Raw genomic sequence first — 15,444 nt, 5'->3', positions numbered from 1 at the left:
GTTCGTATCACCAGTGCTGTAGTGTTATTTCTCCCCACCCTGAGGACCTTGCTGTTGCCACCCCTTCTTTCCTTCTACCATTCACAGATTCCTTTCCCTCAACTGGTTTTCTGCTGCCACACTTGAATTGTATATGCAACTAACTTGTGTCACAGAATGATTACATATTTGTTTCTCAAATTAGCAAGTTTACAGTTTGAACAAACCTTTTGAAGAGGAATTATTCCTTCCTGGTTCTCAAACTGATTAAATGCCTGTGTTCAAATACTCAGTAGACCATTTAACAGTGATATCTTTAGGAACCTCTGACTTCATCTGTAAAACTAGAATTAATATTCCCAAAACAAATAGAAGATTATTAGAAGCATTTGCTAAGACTCTGAAATTGGCACGGGTGGTTTACTAAATGATCGTTCTGATTTCTGAAGAAGGAAAAAACCTCGTGGGCTGGTTTAGTTAGTTAGCTATACTATCTCACCAGGCTTCTACCCTTCACTTAAAAACGGATTTTTGGGGGCTGGCCCCGTGGCCAAGTGGTTACATTCGCACTCTACTTCGGCAGCCCAGGGTTTTGTCAGTTCGGATCCTGGGTGAGGACATGGCACCGCTTATCAGGCCACGCTGAGGTGGCATCCCACATGCCATAACTAGAAGGACTCACAACTAAAAATACACAACTATGTACCAGGGGACTTGGGGAGAAAAAGGAAAAACAAAATCTATTAAAAATAAAAATGGATTGGGGCTGGCCCCGTGGCCGAGTGGTTAAGTTCGCGCGCTCTGCTGCAGGCGGCCCAGTGTTTCGTTGGTTCGAATCCTGGGCGCGGACATGGCACTGCTCATCAGACCACGCTGAGGCAGCGTCCCACATGCCACAACTAGAAGAACCCACAACAAAGAATACACAACTATGTACCGGGGGGCTTTGGGGATAAAAAGGAAAAAATAAAATCTTTAAAAAATAAAAAAATAAAAAAAATAAAAATGGATTTAATTGGGAAATACTTCAAATATGCAGATAAAAGTCTGTGTATACCTACCCCGCAGCTGTTCTTTTTAAGAAATTAAACATTAGACATACAGCTGGGGACCCCTGTATACCCTTCCTCAGTCCTATTTCCCTCCTTCAAAGGTACCACTGTCGTGAACTGGCATTTTGTAATTCCTGTACATGAGTTGATGCTCTTAATACATATTTATGTAGTCAAAGATGTTAGTGCTCTGCAGGTTCGAAAACTTTAAATTATGTAGTATGTTACCTGTCTTCTGCAAATTGCTTTCCACTTCAACTTTTGTTTCTGAGATTTATCTGTGGTAAAGATGTAGTCCTATTCATTCCCTTTCCAGTCCACTGTAGTCTGGCTTTCACCTCTACCTCTCCACCAAATGGCTCTCCTTAAGGCCAACCAGTTGGTAATTCCAGTGGACACTCTTCATGCGTGGCTGCATTTGTCTTTCCTTCTTCAAATTAGTTCCCTTAATATCATTGCCTTGGTTTCTCTTAAGTCTGGTTCATCTTTAGTTTCAAGATACCCAAAATTAGTTCCATTAGGTACTGTATGTCAAAATTTTCCCAAGTGGGGACCAGCCCGGTATTGCAGTGGTTAAATGTGCATGTTCCGCTTCGGTGGCCTGGGGTTCGCCGGTTTGGATCCTGGGTGCAGACATGGCACCACTTGGCAAGCCATGCTGTGGCAGGCATTCCACATATAAAGTAGAGGAAGATGGGCATGGATGTTAGCTCAGGGCCAGTCTTTCTCAGCAAAAAGAAGAGGATTGGCAGCAGAGGTTAGCTCAGGGCTGATCTTCCTCAAAAAAAAAAAATTGTCCCAAATGTATTTCTTTTTTTGGTGAGGAAGATTGGCCCAGAGGTAACATCTGATGTCAATCTTCCTCTTTTGTTGGGGGAAGATTGTTGCTGAGCTAACATCTGTGCCAAGCTTCCTCTATTTTGTATGTGGGATGCCGCCACAGCATGGCTTGATGAGCAGTGTGTAGGTCTGTGCCCAGGATCCAAATCCACGAACCCTGGGCCACTGAATTGGAGCACGCGAACTTAACCACTGTGCCACCAGGCCGGCCCTTCTCAAATGTATTTCTTGCTGACACAGCTATCCATTTAGTCCTGTAAAGAAGCCTGATCTTTGCAACTAATGGTTTTGGTAAAACTGGATATCCAAATGCAAAAGAATGAAGTTGGACCCTTATCTTACACTACAAAGATTAATTACAAATGGATTAAAGGCCTAAAGGTAAGACTTAAAACCGTAAAACCCTCAGAAGAAAACAGGAGGAAACCTTAATAGATTTGGCAGCTATTTCTTTTATATGACACCAAAAGCAGAGGCAACAAAAGAAAAAAATAGGTAAATTAGATCTCACCAAAATTTAAAATTTCCCTGCATTAAAGGACACAAATCAACAGTAAAAAGGCAACCCACAGATTGGGAGAAAATATTTGCAAATGATATCTGATAAGGGGTTAATATTCAGAATATATAAATAACCACAAGAACCAAAAAAAGCAGATTAAATGGGCAAAGGACTTGAATAGACTTTTCTCTACAGAAGTTACACAAATGGTCAATAAGCACGTGAAAAGATGCTCAACATCACTAATGATTAGGGAAATAGAAATCAAAACTACAATGAGATAACACCACATGCATTAAATAGCTACTATCAAAAAAGAATGTGTTGGCTGATCATCAGGGAAATGCAAATCAAAACTACACTAAGAGCACCTTACACCCATTAGAATGGCTAAAATAACCAAAACAAAAAATAACACATCTTGGAGAGGTTGTGGAGAAAAAGGAACACTCATACACTGCTGGTGGGAATGTAAACTGGTGCAGCCACTGTGGAAAACAGAAATACCATATGACCCAGCCATCCCACTACTGGGTATCTATCTGAAGAACTTGAAATCAGCAATTCAAAAAGACCCATGCACCTCTATGTTCATTGCAGCATTATTCACAATAGCCAAGACATGGAAGCAAGCTAAGTGCCCATCAACAGATGATTGGATAAAGAAGATGTGGTGTGTATATATATATATACATATATATATATACAATGGAATACTACTCAGCCATAAAAAAGGATAAAATCGTCCCATTCACAACAACATGGATGGACCTTGAGGGTATTATGTTAAGTGAAATAAGCAAGACAGAGAAAGACAATCTCTGTATGACTGCACTCATATGTGGAAGTTAAACACATGGACAGGGCCAGCCCGGTGGCACAGCGGTTAAGTGCGCACGTTCTGCTTCGGCAGCCTGGGGCTTGCCAGTTTGGATCCCGGGTGTGGACATCGCCCCACTTGGCAAGCCACTGTGGTAGGCGTCCCACATATAAAAAGTAGAGGAAGATGGGCATGGATGATAGCTCAGGGCCAGTCTTACTCAGGAAAAAAAAAAAAAGAGGATTGGCAGCAGTTAGCTCAGGGCTAATCTTCCTCAAAAATAAAAGGTTAAGATGAGGGCCAGCCCAGTGGCGCAGCAGTTAAGTTTACACTTTCTGCTTCGGCAGCCTGGGGTTCATCAGTTCGGATCCCAGGTGCAGACTTACACACCACTTATCAACCTATGCTGTAGCAGATACCCCACATAAAATAGAGGAAGATGGGCATAGATGTTAGCTCAGGGCCAATCTTCCTCAGGAAAAAAAAAAAGAGGAGGATTGGTGGCAGATGTTAGCTTGGGGCTAATCTTCTTCAAAAAAAAAAAAAGTAGTTAGGATGGTAAATTTTATGTTAAGTATATATATTTTTTTTAATTTTAAAGACCAAAAAGAAACCTCAGAGCCAGCCCTGATGGCCTAGCAGTTAAAGTTTGGCCATGCTCTGCTTTAGCAGCCTGGGTTCGGTTCCTGGCACACAACCACACAGCTCATCTGTCAGTAGCCATGCTGTGGCAGCAGCTCACATAGAAGAACAAGGAGAATTTACAACTATACACAACTATGTGCTGGGGCTTTGCGGGGGAAAAGAAGAGAAAAAGGAGGAAGACTGGCAACAGATGTTAGCTTAGGGCGGATCTTCCCCTGCAAACAAAAAGAAACCTGAGTGTTATCCTAATCCTGTGCCAGGCTCCCTACTTCCTAGCCATTCCCCACCAGTTTTACTTTCTAAAGATTGTTTGTTTATCTCCCACTCTTCATTCCTAATGCGATAGGCTTAATTGAGAACCTCCTGGGTAGGCTCTGCTATAGTCTCCCAGCTGTTCTACCATCCACTCAGAATCACTTCACACTTCCTCCATAAAGTGGGTTGGTTCTAAAATCCTCTCCCACTTAAAGCCCTATTGAATAATGCACCCCACTTTCAAACTTTAGCTATGAAATCCTATGTTCAAAATAAGAATTAAAATCCTAACATTAAACTCTGGTTGAAGAAACTAGGTCTGGATCCTTGCCTGCTCAGGATTACATGTCACTCTCATTAGAATAGAATATGACAAGAAGTGAGAATCAGCATTCATTCATTCAATAAATTCCTCAGTTCCTACTATTTGCTAAGCACTGAGGATCCAACGGAGAATAAGACATGGCGTCTGCCCGCACAGAAATCAGTTTAATGAGAAAGGAAAATATGACAATCTAAATTCCTTTGCTTGGCCTCCACATATGGCTCTACATATCTCTGAACCATTCATACGAGGAGTATTTATTCAGTCTGTTATTATTCCAGGCCTTGGAATAGGCTCCACTACCATCCTACAGTCTGTGACAGGGCTGGTAAATACACAAATAATTGCAAATTTCAATACATGATAAAGGAGTAAGTATTGACCTTCTCTCGATTATACCTTATGTTCCCGCCTTCCCAAATACATAAAACTATTCGATTAAAGCGAGCTGTTTTATTTTGCAATCCTTTGCTTATGTTCCTTCGTACTATATCAGCATACCTCGTACCTGCCCTTTCTGCCCTTATCTGTCTATCCACAATAGGAGTGACAAAATGGTGAGCAACCTTCAGCCCACAGAAATGTTTAATTAGTATGGAGATGTTTAAGTGCAGTATTTGGATTTTATTGCTTTTACACTTGGCTTTTCTGGTGTGCTTTAATCTCTGTATTTACTTGCCTGGTAGCTATACACATGTATATAAATGGATGGCACCCGGAGATTGGGTTTTGTATTCCTGGGTGAGAGCTCTTTATGGAAATGGAGTTTATTGTTCTTTGCATTCCCAATACATGTTCCATAATAAGGCTCAAATATTTTGAAGAACGGATACCTTCTTGGCATTGCATTAACACTGGAGGCTTAGTGAAGCAAAATCAGCTAAGTTTTGCACAAAGCTGAAACAAAGTGGGAACTTATCCTCACACGTACAGCTTACTATTCAGTCAAAGACTAAAGATCTCTATGCAGATTTCTGGACTCTATATTTTAATTTAATTTCTAAATAGCTTATTGAGGTATAATTGACATACAATAAATAGCCCATATTTAAAGTGTACAATTTGATGTTTTCACATATTTATACACCTATAAATCATCACCAAAATCAAAATAATAAACATATCACCCCAAAAAGTTTTCTAATGCACCTTTGTAATCCCTTCCTCTTTCCCCACCCCAAACCTCGGTACCAGGCAACCATTGATCTATTTTGTCACTAGAGATAAGTTTGCATTTTCCAGAATTTTAAAAAATTGGAACTGGAATCATACAAGATATACTATTTTATCTGGCTTCTTTCACTCAGAATAAATAAGATTCATGCATGTTGCTGTGTGAATCAATAGTTTGTTCCTTTCAAATGCTGAGTAGTTATTAGGATTAATAAATTTCCTGATAAGTACTGCTTGACTGAATTCCACAAATTTTGATATTTTCATTCAGTTCAAATATTTTCAGATTTGTCTGCTTTGATTTGATTTCTTCTTTGACTCATGGGTTATTCAGAATTGTTTTATTTTGTTTAAAATATTTGGGGATTTTCTAGACACCTTTCTGCTGTTGGTGTCTGACTTAATACCTTTGTTGTCCTAGAACATCGTTTGTATGACTGGGAATCTTTGTAAAGTTAATGAGAGTTGTGTTATGGCCCAGAATGTAGTCTATCTCAGTAAAAATTCTGTGTGCACCTGAAAAGAGTGTGTATTCTGGTGTAGTCAGGTGGAGTGTTCTATAAATATGAATTAGGTTAAGTTGATTGGTAATATGGTTCAAGTCTTCTTTATCTGTACTAATTTTACTAATTTTTTGTCTATTTATTCTATCAATTATTGAGAGAGAGGGGTGTTAAAATATCCTCTTTTTTTTTCTGGGAAAGATTTACCCTGTGCTAACATCTGTTGCCAATCTTCCTCTCTTTTTTTTTTTTTCTCCCCAAAGCCCCAGGACAAAGTTGTATATTCTAGTTGTAAGTCCTTCTAGTTCTTCTATGTGAGCTACCACCACAGCATGGCTACTGACAGGTGAGTGGTGTGTCCTGTGCCCAGGAACCGAACCTGGGCTGCTGAAGCGGAGTGCACAGAACTTTAACCACTAGGCCAACAGGGCTGACTAAAATATTCTGTTTTAATTGTGGGTTTGTCTATTTCTCATTGCAACTCTAGCAACTTTTTTTTTTTTTTGAGGAAGATTAGCCCTGAGCTAACATCTGCTGCCAATCCTCCTCTTTTTGCTGAGGAAGGCTGGCCCTGAGCTAACATCCATGCCCATCTTCCTCTACTTTATATGTGGGACGCCTACCACAGCATGGCTTGCCAAGCGGTGCCATGTCCGCACCCGGGATACGAACCGGTGAACACCGGGCTACCGAGAAGCAGAACATGCGCACTTAACCACTGCGCCACCAGGCCAGCCCCTCTATCAACTTTTGATTCATGTATTTTGAAGCTTTGTTATTAGTATAAACATTGAGGATTATTATGTCTTCATGCTGAACTGATCCATTTAGCATTATTAAGTGACTCTCTTTATCCCTGGTAGTAATGTTTCATCTGAAGTCTACTTCGTCTAATACTAATATAGCCACTATTTTTGCAAAAATAATGCAGAGAGGTCATGTATAGACTTTATGTAGCTTCTCCCAATGATAACATCTTACTTTGCTACAGTATAATATAAAAACAAGGACATTGCCATTGGTACAGTCAATAGACATTATTCAGATTTCACAAGTTCTTACTTGTGAGATGTGTGTGTGTAGCATTCCATGCAATTTTATCACATGTATATATTCATGTAACTACCCCATTTGCTTTTTAACAGTTTTATTGAGATATGATTCACATACAATTTACCCATTTATGTGTACAACTCAATGATTTTTAGTAAGAATTGTGCAACCACCACCACAATCAATTTTAGAACACTTTAATCAGCCCAAAAAGACACCTCATACCCATTAGTAGTTACTCCCCATCTCCACCCAAGCTTCCCCATTTAGGGAAGTAGTCATCCATGAACCTGCTTTCTGTCTCAATAAATTTGCCTACCATACCCTAAGGGATATGAATTGGTATCTCATTTGCATTTCCCTGACGACTGACGTTGAGCATCTTTTCAGGAGCTTATTGGCCATTTGTATGTTTCCTTTGGATAAATGCTTCTTCAAATCTTGTGCCCATTTTTAAATTAGATTATTTGTTTTTAATGTTGCCTTGTAATAGTTCTTTATATATTCTGGATGCTAGACCCTTCTCAGAAAAAATAATTTGCAAATATTTTCTCCCATTCTGTGAGTTGTCATTTCACTTTTTGGATAGCATCCTTTGAAGCACAAGATTTTTAAATTTTGCTTAAGTCCAGTTTATCTATTTTTGTTGTTGTTGCTTATGCATTTGGTGTCAATCTAAGAAATCATTGCCTAATCCAATGTCATGAAGATTTACATCTATGTTTTCTTCTTCTTTTTTTTTTTCTGCTTTATCTTCCCAAACCACCACACCACCACCCCCCACCACCCCCACCCCCCCCGTACACAGCTGTATATCTTAGTTGCAGGTCCTTCTAGTTGTGGGATGCGGGACGCCACCTCAACGTAGCCTGACAAGTGGTGCCATGTCCGCGCCCAGGATCCAAACCCTGGGCTGCTGCAGTGGAGCCTGCGAACTTAACCACTTGGCCACGGAGGCGGCCCCTATGTTTTCTTCTAAGGGCTTTATAATTTTAGCTCTTACATAGAAGTCTTTGATTCATTTTGAGTTAATTTTTGTACATAGTATAAGGTAGAGGTCCAAATTCATTCTTTTGCATGTGGATATCCAGTTGTCCCAGCATCAATCATTGAAAAGACTATTCTTTCCCCCATTTAATTGTCTTGACACGCCCGTCAAAAATCAATTGACCATAAATGGAAGAGTTTATTTCTGGTCTCTCAATTCTATTCCGTTGATCTATACATCTATCCTTATGCCTATACCACTGTCTTGATTACTGTAACTTTGTAGTATGTTTTAAAACCTGGAAGGATGAGTCTTTCAACTTTGTTCCTCTTTTTCAAGATTATTTTGTCTATGCTGGGTGCCTAGCATTTTCATATGAATTGTAGGATCAGTCGGCAATTTCTGCAAAAGAGCCAGCTGGGATTTTGATAGAGATTGCACTGAATCTGTAGATTAATTTTGGGAGTATTACCACCTTAACAACATTAAGTCATCCAATCCATAAACACAAAATGCCTTTTATTTATTTTTCTTGCCTGATCTTAGTAGGAAAGTATTAAGTCTTTTACCGTTAGTATGATGTTAGCTGCATGTTTTTCTTAGATGACCTTTATCAGATTGAAGTTTTCTCCTATTTCTAGTTTGGGTGTTTTTATCACAAAAGTGTTGAATTTTCTCAAATGATTTTTCTGCATCTATTGAGATGATCATGTGATTTTTTGTCTTTTATTCTATTGATGTGGTAAAAATATATTACATTGAATTTTGGGTATTAAACCAAAATTGCACTCTTGGGATAAATTTCACTTGGTAATGGGTATAATCCTTTTTTATGTTCATCCACAGAGGCACATTACAATCAAACTGTCAAAAGACAAAGAGAAAATTTTGAAAATAGCAAGAGAGTAGCAACTTGTCACATACCAGATCATATACAAGACAAGGATATCTGCTCTTGTCACTCTTATTCAACACTGTACTGGAGGTACTAGCCAGGACAATTAGGCAAATAAGTAAATAAATAAAATTAAATAAATATAAATGGCATCCAGATTGAAAAGAAAGAAGTAAAACTATGTCTTTTCGTAGCTGACATGACCTGTTTTTAACCCATTTGTGATTATTTTTTGTTTGTTTGTTTGTTTTTGAGGAAGATTAGCCCTGAACTAACATCTGCTGCCAATCCTCTTTTTGCTGAGGAATACTGGCCCTGAGCTAACATCCGTGCCCATCTTCCTCTACTTTTTTTTTTTTTTTTTTTTATGGGATGCCTGCCACAGCATGGCTTGCCAAGCGGTGCCATGTCTGCACCCGGGATCCAAACCGGTGAACCCCGGGCCACCAAAGCAGAACACGTTCACTTAACTGCTGTGCCACCAGGCTGGCCCCCCAATTTGTGACTATTTAAAGTGGGTTTCTTGTGGCAACATATAGCTGAGTCCTGCTTTTTTATTAATCTGCCAATCTCTACCTTTAAATTGGAATGTTTAAATCATTCCTATATAATGTGATTGTTCAGTTGGTTGGACTTAAATCTACCATTTTCTGTATGTTCCATCTATTCTTTGTTCATTTTTTCCTTTTTTCTGTCTTCTTTTACATTAATTTAATATATTTTATAATTCCATCTCATTTCTTGGCTTCATGGCTATAACTCTGTTATTTTAGTGAATGTTTCAGGTTTTGCATTACATGTCTTCATCTTGTCATAGTTCACCTTAAAATGATACTATGTCACTTCGTGTATAGCATAAGAACCTTGCAACAGTATATTCTCTATTACTCCCTTCTTGGTTTTTGAGCTATTTTGTCATACATGTCACTTCTATATATGATTTAATCCACAATTCGCTGTTAATGCTTTGCTTAAACAGCCAATTATCTTCTTTTTTCCAATTTTTTATTGTAATAAAATATACATAACATAAAGTTTACCACCCTAACCGTTTTTAAGTGTACAGTTCAATGGTACTAAATACACCCATAATGTTGTGCGACCACCACCACCGTTCATGACTAGAACTCTTTTCATCTGGCAAAATTGAAACTCTATACCCATTAAACAATAACTCCTCATTCCCCTCCACCCCTCAGGCCCTGGCAACTACCATTCTACTTTTCTGTCACTATGATTTTGACTCCTCTAAGTACCTCATATAAGTAGAGTGATATAGTATTTGTCTTTTTGTGACTGGCATATTTACTTAGCATAATGTCCTCAAGGTTCATCCATGCTGTAGCATGTCAGAATTTCCTTTCTTTTAAGACTGAATAATATTTCATTGTATGTATATACTATATTTTGCTTATCCTTTCAGCTGTTGATGGGCACTTGGATTGCTTCCATGTTTTAGCTATTATGAATAATTTGCTTTGAACAGGGGTGTACAAATATCTCTTTAAGATTCTGCTCTCAATTCTTTGGGGTATATACCCAGAATTAGAAGTGCTGGACCATACTGTATTTCTATGTTTAATTTTTTGAGGAACCACCATACAGTTTTCCACAGCAGCTGTACCATTTCACATTCTCCCCAACAGTGCAGAAAGGTTCCAATTTCTTCACAATCTCACTAACACTTATTATTTCCTGGTTTTTTGATAGTAGCCTAATGGCTATAGGTAGTCTCCTTCACTTTTGAAGAAGAGTTTGCTGAATATAGGATTCTTGGTTGATGGGTTTTTTTCTTTTAGCATTTTGAATATATCAGCCCACTGTCTTCTGGCCTACAAATTTCTGATGAGAAATCTGCTCATAATCTTATTGAGGGTCCCTTATATGTGACAACTTGCTTCTCTCTTTATGCTTTCAAAACTCTCTGTCTTTGGCTTTTGGCAGTTTGATTGTAATACGTCTCTGTATGGCTCTCTTTGGGTTCATCCTACTTGGAGCTTGTTGTGCTTCATAGGCACTTATATTTCTGTCTTTCATCAAATTTGGGAAATTTTCAGCCATTATTTCTTCAAATATCTCCACCCCTTTCTCCCTCTCTTCTCCTTCTGAGACTTCTACAATGTACATGCTAGTCTGCTTGATGCTGTCCCACAGGTCCTTTAGTCTCTGTTCACTTCAATCTTTATTTTCCATTCCTCAGACTCAATAATTTCCATTGTCCTATTTTCAAGTTCACTGGTTCTTTCTTCTGCCTGTTCAAATCTGCCTTTGGTTCCTTCTAGTGAATTTTTCATTTCAATTATTGTACTTTTCATCTCCAGAATTTCTTTTTTGTTTCTTTTTAGACTATCTCTCTATTGTTATTTCCATTCTGTTCATACATCTTTTTTTTTTTTTCACTTTCTCCACATCTTCCTATAGTTCTTTGAGCATCTTTAAGACAGTTTTTTTAAAGTATTTGTCTAGTATATCTGCCATCAGGTCTTTTTCAGGAATAGCTTCTGTTGATGGTTTTTCCTTTGAATGGGCTGTAATTTCCTGTTTCTTTGTATCTCTTGTGATTTTGTTGTTGTTGCAAACTGGACTTTAGACTCTAATAACATGGTAACTCTGGAAATCAGATTCTCCCCCTCCCCTAGATTTGCTATATTTTGTTATTGTTTTTGTTTTATTGTTATAGTCTGTCTCTGAGCCATAGATCCTCCTAGGTGTAAACCTAAGTACTTTGTACATCTTTTCTAGGCCTATACTTTTCTCTGGGCATGTGTAGTCATTTGCTAGTTTTCCCCATATATGCAGTTGCTTTTGAATGTCCTCGTCTTTATTGTCTGGTTTCCAAAAGGGAGATAGAGAAAAATGAAGTGGGGGCAAAAAGGGGTCACCAGCACTTTAAATCCCCTGGAAGTCACTTCAGCCAGAGGGGAAGGGGCTTACTAAAACGAGGTAAAATGCAATAACAATGGTCACCCACATCTTTGTCTGCACCTCTGTGATCATGAGCAACAATCAGAGATCAGAGCACAGATCACTAACATTTGGAAGAGAGGGTCCTTTTTATTTCCTATTTTAAAATTTTGCTTTGTTTTTATTTGAGTTCATAATAGTTTACACCATTGTGAAGTTTCAGTTGTACATTATTTCTTGTCCATCATCACACAAGTGCTCCCCTTCACCCCCTGTGCCCACCCTCCACCCCCGTTCCCCTGGTAACCACTGAACTGTTTTCTTTGTCCATGTTTTTGTTTATATTCCACATATGAGTGAAATCATATGATGTTTGTCTTTCTCAGTCTGGCTTATTTCACTTAGCATAATAAGGAGAGGGTCCTTTTTGCCCACAAGCTGCTCCTGGAACATGTGCACAGCTGCCTGCCATGGGGCTGGGAGTGGAGGATGGGTAGCTTCTACTGTGTAAAGAGCTAAAATTGACCAAAATTAACTACAAGTTATTCTCCAAGGCTTTCTTTGGAAGTTGCAAGCCTTCAATAGACTCCAGAGTTTCAAAATAGTTACATAAGACAGATTCTGCCAGTGCGATTGTTGCGTAGGTGGAGAGAGAGATCTCTGGCCCATCCTACTCCACTGTCTGCCCAGAATCCTAGCTTCTTAGACATACAGAGTTGAAGTTAAAATAAGTGTTATAAGGGCTGGCCCCGTGGCTGAGTGGTTAAGTTCGCACGCTCCGCTGCAGGCGGCCCAGTGTTTAGTTGGTTCGAATCCTGGGCACGGACATGGCACTGCTCATCAAACCACGCTGAGGCAGCGTCCCACATGCCACAACTAGAAGGACCCACAACGAAGAATATACAACTACGTACTGGGAGGCTTTGGAGAGAAAAAGGAAAAAAATAAAATCTTTAAAAAAAAAATAAGTGTTACAATATCCTTGTCTACTAATTCTAACATCTGTGTACTTTCTGAATTAGTTTCAGTTGACTGAATTTTCTTCTCATGATGGGTCCTATTTTCCTATGTCTTTGCAGGCATGTTAATTTTCAATTGAGTGCCCAGATGTGTGATTTTTGCTTTATTGGGTTCTAGATATTTTTGTATTCCTATAAATATTCTTGAGATTTATCCTGGGGTGCAGTTAAATTACTCAGAAATAGTTTGATCCTTTTGGGTCCTGCTTTTAAGCTTTGTTAGATGGGGCTAGAGCAGAGTTTAGTCTAGGGCCAATTTTTTTCCCACTACTCAAGCAAACTCTTCTAAGTATTCTACCCAGTGAATTATGAGGTTTTTGACTCCGGCTGGTGGGAATAGGCACTATTCCTGGTTTTATGTGAGATTCAGAGATTGCTCTCTTTAATCACTTCAGGTAGTTCTTTCCCCACCTTTCCCCAATTGAAGTGGTTGCCTCACATACATGCATTAAACAGTACTCAGCAGAAGACTCGAGGAGAAACCTCTAAAGATCTCTAGAAATCTCCCAGTGTTCTGTCTGTCTGTTCTGGCACTTTGCCCAGTGCTCTCTAGCCATGTTGGACTCCATCTGCTTAACTCAGGGTGACTGCCAGCCTCCTCCCAGGTTCTTCTCCTTGTGCCATGATCTGGAAATTCTCTTCAGGCAGTAAGATGGAACAATCATAGGGTACACCTCGTTTGTTTCTCATCTTTAAGGAATCACTATCCTTTGTTACCTAATGCCCAATGTCTTGAAAATCATTGTTTCATATATTTTGTCCAGTTTTTTTTATTCTTTCAGTTAGATTAGATCATATCCCTGTTACTTCATCTTGGCCAGAGAAGTAGTTCTGGCAGTTTCCTGTAGAGCTCCTTCCTCATCAGCATTCTACCCTGCAAATTCTACCTGACTCTGCCTCCACAAACTCTAGTCTGTTTCTCAGGTCAACCAGACTGCAGTGCTTTGCTTGGATCTCATCTCCCTGAGCCACAAAATATCTCCAGGCACAAAGCCAAGATGATTATAGTTCTCAGCTTGTTTCCAAGCCTGTTGTCCAACGTCTGAAAACACTTGCTTAATATATTTTTTTTCTAATTTCTAGTCATTTACAGCAGGAGGACTATTCTGTGCCAGTTTCTTTTTCAAGGCTAGAAGCAGAAGCCTAACTGCACTAATTTTTTAAAGCTTCCTTGCTTTAGGGCACAAGCAAAGATGTCCCAGGCTCACCTTGTACCTTTCCTGCCCAAAAGCCAGTGATTCCTTTCAATGGAGAAAGGTATAAGAGATCAAAACTAAAGTTTTCACTTAATGTCTTTGATTTCATCTCTTTTCCTCTAAAAAAATCTTGATTCCTAAAGTCATTAACATATTATTTAGCTTATCCTGCAATATAAAGAAAAACATATTAAAATAACAATACTAATATCAACTCAAGCAATTAGCTAAGTTTAAATTTTCAATTTAGGTCTTTTTTGCCCAATCTTTGTAACTCTCTGTAAAGAGGCTTATTTCAATAAAGAGGTAATGTTTTTCTTCCCAGGATGACCCAGGAATAAAATTAGAATTGAGATCTTCAGACCCTACCTCTTGCCGAGAGTTTTCTAATATACTGCTCTGCTCCTACCTGTGTCCTGTCTCTCTCTGTGTCCTTTCCCCTATTCAAGCAGAGCTGGGAAGAGGCCCTAGCTAAATAGATTAGTCTTTAATGATTTCCTTTTATAGACATTTGCCTCTGATACCTTAGGAATTAGGGTTCCCATTCACAAGGTGTGGGCACAGTTGGAAAAAAAGCTTTTATACTTTGTTTTTAGTCTAAAAAGAAACCAACTTTGAAGATGACAGTGAAATCAAGTAAGGCAATCCTCAAATTTGGAGCAGGTAGGACTAGGCCCAATCAAATATAAGCAGTAGAAGCTAATTCTGAAAATTTTTCATAATTCCAAGCATTGGGAGAGTTAACAGAGTAAACAAAGAGGCCAAAACTGTGCACATTAGATCATGAACCTAGTTACTATGTTTCCTTACTTTCTGACTGACATTTATTTATTGTCAACTGACAATTGATGTTTAGAGCAAAATTTTTTTTCTTTGCTGAGGAAGATTCATCCTGAGCTAACATCCATTGCCAATCTTCCTCTTTTTCTTTTTTTCTGAGGAAAATTAGCCGTGAGCTAACTGCTGCCCATCCTCCTCTTTTTGCTGAGGAAGACTGGCCCTGAGCTAACATCCATGCCCATCTTCGTCTACTTTTTATGTGGGATGCCTACCACAGCATGGCTTGCCAAGTGGTGCCATGTCTGCAACTGGGATCTGAACTGGTGACCCCTGGGCCACCGAAGCGGAATGTGCACACTTAACTGCTGTGACACCGGGCTGGCCCCAAACAATCTTCCTCTTTTGCTTGAGGAAGATTAGCCCTCAGCTAACATCTGTACCAATCCTCCTCTATTTTGTTTGTGGGTCACCACCATAGCATGACCGACGAGTGATATATGTCCATGCCCAGGATT

This window comes from Equus asinus, chromosome 22 (assembly GCF_041296235.1).
Source record: "Equus asinus isolate D_3611 breed Donkey chromosome 22, EquAss-T2T_v2, whole genome shotgun sequence".
NCBI classification, from domain to species: Eukaryota; Metazoa; Chordata; class Mammalia; order Perissodactyla; family Equidae; genus Equus; species Equus asinus.
This window is presented reverse-complemented; position numbering follows the sequence as displayed.